A 7,945-nucleotide genomic window follows, 5' to 3' on the forward strand; every position below is an offset into this window, starting at 1 on the left:
TTTTGTAACTAATATATATTTAATATTTTCAGCACTGGTCATTGAATTTAATAGAGTCAGTTGTTAATAACATAATATCTATGAGACAGAACCTCAGAAGCCTTTAATGAGATATTTTATTGCCTCAAGGTAATCTGATAGTGAGGGGCATAAGATACCTTGGGAAAGACTGAAGAATTAAATACCCAATTGCAGTGCCAGGCTTCAAGTCAAATAAAAGTTGACATTATCTTCCCAGAGTCAACACTCCAGACTGCATTGTGATACTGAGGAAATTCATATCAAACTTGTCATCTCTGTGAGGGGTCCTCTGAGGTATTCTTATCCATGTTTATATAAACAGTAGCATGGAGATTCGGCAGAACTAACATCCCAATATGTGGGGACAGAATTAGGTGTGTCACCATGGAAAAGTTTTTTTTTTTTTTTGGTATGGTTGAGAATGAATTTTGAATGCCCTTTCCACCTTTGGGCCCAATGTATTTTCCATGAAATTAACACCTTGCTGGAAAGCTCTGTGGCAGTAACTTTACTTCCAGAAGATCCATCATGTTTATAGCTGATGCCCTGATTGCCCTCAACTGCAGATCTTTATGACGTCCACAGCCCTTGATGTTTAAATGCCAGTTAAAGGGTTGCTCTCTCAAGTCTCCTCTCTTAAAAATTCATTCAACTTCCCAATTCAAATACACTCCTCTGCCATCACTGTGCCACTTGTCATGCAGGCACTCACAACTGCTGTTTCATTTCATCATGATAATAACCCCCATGTGCTCATTCCCTAATAGGATACACTATTTAGGCCTAAACATATCAATTCTGGGAATAGCATCATGAGCATGTGAGAGAAACTTTCAGAGACCATTCACTAACAGTGAGAGATGTCAGGTGTTGAGACAGTGGAATGAGGCAAAGTGATGTGGATGTTCCCCACTTTCCTTTGAGCAGAGATATCTCCCTGCAGTAATCATGTATTAAAAAAGTCCACCACCAATGAATGAACATATTGTTATGTCTTAATATTATCCACTATTATATTAAAAGAGTAATGACTGACCCCTAAGAAATATTAAACTGCATTTTAAATGACATCTGGTGCCCCCCTTTTCTTCAATCACATATTCTTAGGGAAAAGTGTTGCTTTAACTTAGGAGTTGTGACCATTGGGAAAACAACTCTAGAAAAACAATTTTGTCATTGGTTACTAAAACTACTTATGAAATCATGCATCTTATAATTGTAATACACAGACAAAATAAATTATAAATCATTCATTCAAAATTAATAGCATATTATTTACAAAATATTTGTATTTTTGCCATTCATATTAGGCCCCAAAATGGCTCAGGTGGCACTGGTTTGTTCCCAGTTCATCAAATTAACCATCCTGATATTAGTATGTTGTTCCATATTATATGTGTTTTACTCTATGCATCTATGTGGGGATTTCTCTCTCAAAATGTCCCTGAATTTGTAAAAAAAAAAAAAAAAGTATTGCATCACCATATGACTTTTACTCAATAAACTCCTCAAGGATAAATATTTTTATAAAAGATTTTCTAAAATATTTTGTGAGGAAATAAAGAGCAACACACATAGGGACAGTCCAGAATGTGAGCACATTTTTGCTAGATTATTAAGATAAACTTCTAATGAGGCTGTAGCAAAAATACGCCATAGACTTCAAGAACAGATAGGAGATTTCCTCCTGCTCAACATGTTCAAAAAAGACAAGCGCACGGACTGTTCAAATTTTTGCACATTTTGCCCTTTTATTTATTGATTTGAACAGACATCTCACAAAAGAAGATATACAAATGGCCAATAAGTACATGAAAAAAGATGTTCAACTGCCAGGTGTGATGGTGCATGCCTGTAATTCCAACAGCTTGGGAGGCTGAGGCAGGAGGATCACAAGTTCAAAGCCAGCCTCAGCAACTTAGTGAGGCCCTAAGCAACCTTGGGAGCCCCTGTCTCTAAATAAAAAAAATACAAAATAGGGCTAGGGATGTGACACTGGTATTTTTTTAATAAAACTACAACTGAATAACAATATAACAACTTGTAGTGTAGATGGTTTCCCCTGCCTTAATTCATGTACTAGCATCAGTGGCTTTACCCACCACTGCTTCACCCACCATTGGGGCCAATGTCAATATGGTTAAAAAAATGCAAATGTCCTACTGCTATTATGAAAATTCTTTTTAAAAAATACCTTTATTTCACTTATTTTATTATTATGTGGTGCTGAGGGTTCGATTGAACCTAGGGTCTCGCTCCTGCTAGACAAGCACTCTACTACCACTGAGCCACAACCCCAGCCCTGAAAATTCTTTTGACCTTATAGACTGCAAGAGGTCCACAGACTTAGAGAACCACTAAGCTTCTAGGCAGAAGAAGGAGAGGGCATAAAGTCCAGAAGGAGACAGAAGCATTTACTAAAGTCATACCATTGGCTACAGCTGATCCACTCATTCAGTAATTAATAAGTATTTGCAATGTTCCAGGCACCAATGTAATATTGCACACACACTGATGAAGAAAACTGGCCATGTTTTTTCTTGTGGAAATTTCATTTAGGCATGGGATTAGGGAGGGGTGACAAGTGAGAAAAGTGAAAAATATACTCATTATTTCATTGTATGGAGTTACTAAAAATCTGTTCATCCACTTAGCTTTTGAGGGAGATTTGGGCTATTTGCATCATTTTTTAGTTATTCAGACTAAAATTTAAACTTTTTTGTGTGTGTGTGTGTGTATGGTGCTGGGGATTGAACCCAGGGCCTTGTGCTTTTGAGGCAAGCACTGTACCAACTGAGCTAGATCCCCAGCCCCAGACTATAATTCACAGGAATATTTGTGCAAAAGTCTCTGTCCTAGTTCAGGTTGCTGTAATAATGTCCCTCAGACTAAGTGACTTAAACAACATTTCTTTCTCATAGTTCTGGAGAGTGGAAGGCCAAGAGCAAGGTGCCAACAGAGGAAGAGCTAGGTGAGGTCATTTTTCTGGGTTGTTGACTGCTAATATTTTCATGTATTCTAACATGGTGGAAAGAGGACGAGAGCTCTCTGGATTCCCTCTTATAAAAGCACTAATTCCATTCCTGAGGATATACCACCTTAATGACTTAAATGCCTCACTTCCTCACACCATTATATTGGAGGTTAGGATTTCAAAATAGAATTTTGTTGGGACACAAATATGCAGTTCAATGCATCTGTTTTCTAAAATTCCAAAGTAACAGAAGGCAGTTTGGTCCTCTGGGACATTTAACAATATTAGAGGATATTTTTCCTAGTCACTACTGTGAGGGTGCTACAGTAGGTAGGTAGAGGCCAGGAATACTGTTGAATATCCTGCAGTGCCTGGGACACTCCTCATAGCAAAGACTATCAGGCCTAAAGTGTCCATAGCATTGAAGGTGTGAAACTTGAGTTAGTTGCATGTTTAACTTCCTTTCTTTCTTCCTTTTTTGCTGGGTGGTAGGGATTGGACCCAGGGCCTTATGCATGCTAAGCATATGCTTTACCACTGAGCTACACCACCAGTCTGTGTTTAATTTTTAAAGAAGCTCCTAAAATGTTTTCTAAATAGCCAATTTTGCATTCCCATTGGCAGATCATGAGAGTTGCTTCACAAGCTCGTAAACACTTGGTATTGTTGGTCTTTTTAATTTTAGTCACTTTACAAGGATAATGCACTGCGGTTTTAATGTGTATTTCCTCATTGATTAATTTAGTTGAACTATTTTCTTTTCTTTATACCAGGGATAGACCTCAGGCATGCTTAACCACTGAGGCATATTTCCAGCCCATTTTACTTTTTTTTTTTTTGGGGGAGGGGGTTGGAGGGATACCAGAGATCGAACTCAGGGGCACTCCATCCAGTGACCACATCCCTAGCCCTATTTTGTATTTTTTTTTTTTATTTAGAGTCAGGGGCTCCCAAGGTTGCTTAGGGCCTCACTAAGTTGCTGAGGCTGGCTTTGAACTTGTGATCCTCCTGCCTCAGCCTCCCAAGCTGTTGGAATTACAGGCATGCACCATCACACCTGGCAGTTGAACATCTTTTTTCATGTACTTATTGGCCATTTGTATATCTTCTTACCATCACACCTGGCAGTTGAACATCTTTTTTCATGTACTTATCGGCCATTTGTATATCTTCCTTTGTGAGATGTCTGTTTAAATTTTTGCACATTTTGCCCTTTTATTGATGTTTTAAAAGTGCTTTATATATTTTACCTTTTTATTGCAAGAAACATGTATAACATAAAGTGTATGATTTAATCATTTTAAGTGTGCATTTCAGTGACAATTTATAAATTTTTGATTCAATATCTTCATCAGCTATTTTTATCCAGTCATCTGCCTTATTAATTCCTCTCCAAGGTCATTTGAAGTGTTGATATTTTAAATTTTAAATTAGTTTGTTAATTTTAATAAGATGAGTCATGATTTTCTGGTCATATTTAAGTTGTTTTTTTTTTTTTTTTTTTTTAGTGCTGGGGGTTGAACCCAGGGCCTTGTGCATTGCAAGGCAAGCACTCTACCAACTGAGATATATCCCCCACCCCAGGGGTTGATTTTTATTTAACTTTTTATACAATATACATTTAGTCCAGAACAATTTGTTGCAGGAATTCTTCTTTCTCTTTTGAATTTTTTGCCACTTTTTTCTTAATTACTGCAGGTTTATAGTAAATCTTGAAATCAGGTGATATGAATTTTTCAATTTAGTTTTCTTTTTTGTAACTGTTGTTTTGATTATTCTAAGACCTTAGAAATTCCATGTAAATTTTAGAATTAGTTTGTCAATTTGTATAAAAAATATTGATGAGATTAAATTGAGCTTGCATTGGATTATAGATCCATTTGAAAAGTTGACATTTTAATGTCACTGTTTCTTTCAATCCATGAAGTTCTGTCTCCATTTATTTGTATTTTTTTAAATTTTTGTTAGCAGTGTTGTTCTGTTTTCAGTGTAAATATTTTATTTTTTTTCTAAATTAATCCCTAAATATTTATATTTTTGTTGCTATTATAAATAGCATTTCAAAGTATAATTTTCTGATTGTTGCTAGTATACAGAAATATAATTAATTTTTTATAATGACGTGTACGATATAATCTTACTAACTTCACTTAGTAATTTGTTTTCTAAAAAATGGATTGCTTTTGATTTTCAGTGTAGATGGTGAACTAATCTGTAAATTAAGACTTTTATTTTATCCTGTTCAACTTTTATGCTTATATCTTTTTGTAGGTTAATTGTACCAAAACATTCTTTACTAGCTTTAACAGAAGCAGCCAGAGAACCATTGCCTTCTTCCTGATCTTAGAGACAAAGTGTTAATATATTAATACATGCTGCATTTTTTCATAGATACCTTTATTAAAAAAAGAATTTCAACATATTAATACAGGTGTATGTTTTTCATAGACAGCCTTTACAAATTGAAGAGTTTCCTTTCTATTCACAATTTTCCGAGTGTTTTTTATACCAAAAAATTGTTGTATATTTGTTGTGATGATCATTGGATTTATATTTGTGTTAATGTGGTAAACTACATTGATTGAATGGATTAATAATTGAATATTGAATCCCCCTCCCCCTCTTTTGGTACTAGGGATTGAACCCAGGGGCACTCAACTGAACTACATCCTTAGTCCTTATTAATTTTTGATTTTGAGATAGGATCTTGTTAAGTTGCTTAGGGCCTCATTAAGTTACTGAGGCTGGTCTTGAATTTGCAATTCTCCTGCCTCAGCCTCCAGAGTCTCTAGGATTACAGGTGTGAGCCATCATGCCTGGCATAGAATTTTTTTATGTATTTCTAGATTCAACTTACTAATACATATGGGGTCATATATTGATAAATCATATAACTTGAAAATGCATCTACTGTTTCTAACCTACTGACAATCCCAGATTAGCAACATGGTCCACTGCAGAATGTCCCATATCACCCCTCATAATCATATGGCCAATTGGGAGCTGAGATTCCTTACTGCTGCCCAACATTACAGAAGACTATTGCATTATACTGCGTATTGCCATCCCAGGAAAAGATCAAAATCCAAAATTCTAAGTATGGTTTCTACTGAATGTATAGGCTTTTTTTGTACCATCACAAAATAAAAAAAAAATATATTAAGTCAAACTATCCTTAGGTCAGAGACCATCTATATTTTGTTGAAGATTTTGGCATTTGTAGGCAGGAGGGATATTGGCCTGTATTCTCTTTTCCCAAAATGCCTTTGCTAGGTTTTTGTATCAGAGTAATCCTGGCCTGATAAAAGAGTTGTGAAGTGTTCACTCCTCTTCTATTTTGTGAGTTTCAGATTGTTATTTTTTCCTTAAATGTTTGATAGAATTTTTTTGTATGTATGTATGTGTGTGTGTGTGTGTGTGTGTGTGTGTGTGTGTGTGTAATTTATTGCTGGAAGATCATTAAGTTACGGTTAAAATTGACATTCTTAGCTGGGTGTGGAGGCACAACCCTGTAATTCCAGTGACTTGGGAGGCTGAGGCAGGAGGATCACAAGTTGAAATTGAGCCTCAGCAACTTAGTGAGGCCCTAAGCAACTTAGCCAGATCCTGCTCTAAATAAAATTTTTAAAAGGGCTGGGGATGTGGCTCAGTGGTTAAAGTGTCTCTGGGTTAAATCCCTGGAATCAAAAGAAAAAAATTAGTCATGTGATTCACAGTCCAATTAAGTGTCATGAGTTTGCCTGAAGACCACCTGAAGGGCACATGGCATGTGTTGTTAGTTTTGCTAAAAGCCATGGTACAACCACTCTACCTGTGATTGACTACCATGTTGTCCTGATGGAAAAGCATAAGAATATGAAAATAGTGACCAAAATTGAAAGAATATAAATAGGCATGGGTGCAGTAGCTCTGTCTCCAAGATGAGACAATGGTCTTTATGTAAAAAAATCTGGAAGATTCTGGCTCAATATATCCATTTGTCTATTAGAAGTTGTGTGAGATCGAAGGGCTTTAGTGGAAGGAAGCAGATAAAAGTCCAGTTAAAATATTTTTGAACATTTAAAACATCTATTAAAGTTTGTCATTAAAAAAATGTGAAATAGAGTAAAATCTCCCCACCCATCTTACCCTTGGATTCAGTTTCATCCACCCTTCCAGCCAGAACCACACATTTTTTGCCTATCTTTTAATTTCTTTATGAATATGGAAGTAATATTAATATATATTTATCTTTCCTCCTTTGGAATATTAAGGAAGTATATTATACATAATGTTCTTTGGGATTTTGTTTTGTTTTGTTTTTAGTACCAGGGATTTAACCCAGGTGTGTTTTTACCATTGACCACATCCCTTTCACTTTTTATATTTTAAGACAGGGTCTCAATGAATTGTTTAGGGTCTTGCTAAGTTTCTGAGGCTGGCTTTGAACTTGTGATCCTCTCGCCTCAGCCTCCCAAATCACTGGGATTACTGGTGTGTGCTACTATATCTGGCTATAATATTCTATACTCTACTTTTCTCCATTAAAATATATTCTGGGTGCTTGCTTCAGCAGCACATATACTAAAATTGGAATAATACAGAGAAGATTAGCATGGTCCCTGTGCAAGGATGACATGCAAATTCATGAAGAGTTCCATACTTAAAATATATATATATTCTGGGGGCTGGAGTTGTGGTTCAATGGTGAAGCGCTTGCCTTGCACATGTTAGGCACTGGGTTAGATCCTTAGGTTTGAAGTTGATTTTATTCGATATGAGTATGGCCACTCCTGCTTGTTTCCGAGGGCCATGTGAGTGGTATGATTTATCCCAACCTTTTACCTTCAGCCTGTGTATGTCTTTTCCTATCATATGAGTCTCCTGAAGGCAGCATATTGTTGGATTTATTTATTTTTTCGATCCAGGTTACCAGCCTATGTCTCTTGATTGGTGAGTTTAGGCCATTAA

General features: G+C 36.1%; 1 non-coding gene across 1 annotated transcript; it reads left to right on the forward strand.

The window, feature by feature from the left end:
- Nucleotides 1-7,534: 7,534 nt before the first annotated feature.
- LOC144252604 (U6 spliceosomal RNA) lies at nucleotides 7,535-7,641 on the forward strand. Its single transcript, XR_013343027.1, has one exon. It is a non-coding gene; the product is annotated as a U6 spliceosomal RNA (small nuclear RNA).
- Nucleotides 7,642-7,945: the final 304 nt, after the last annotated feature.

Source organism: Urocitellus parryii, unplaced genomic scaffold (genome assembly GCF_045843805.1).
Source record: "Urocitellus parryii isolate mUroPar1 unplaced genomic scaffold, mUroPar1.hap1 Scaffold_48, whole genome shotgun sequence".
NCBI lineage: Eukaryota > Metazoa > Chordata > Mammalia > Rodentia > Sciuridae > Urocitellus > Urocitellus parryii.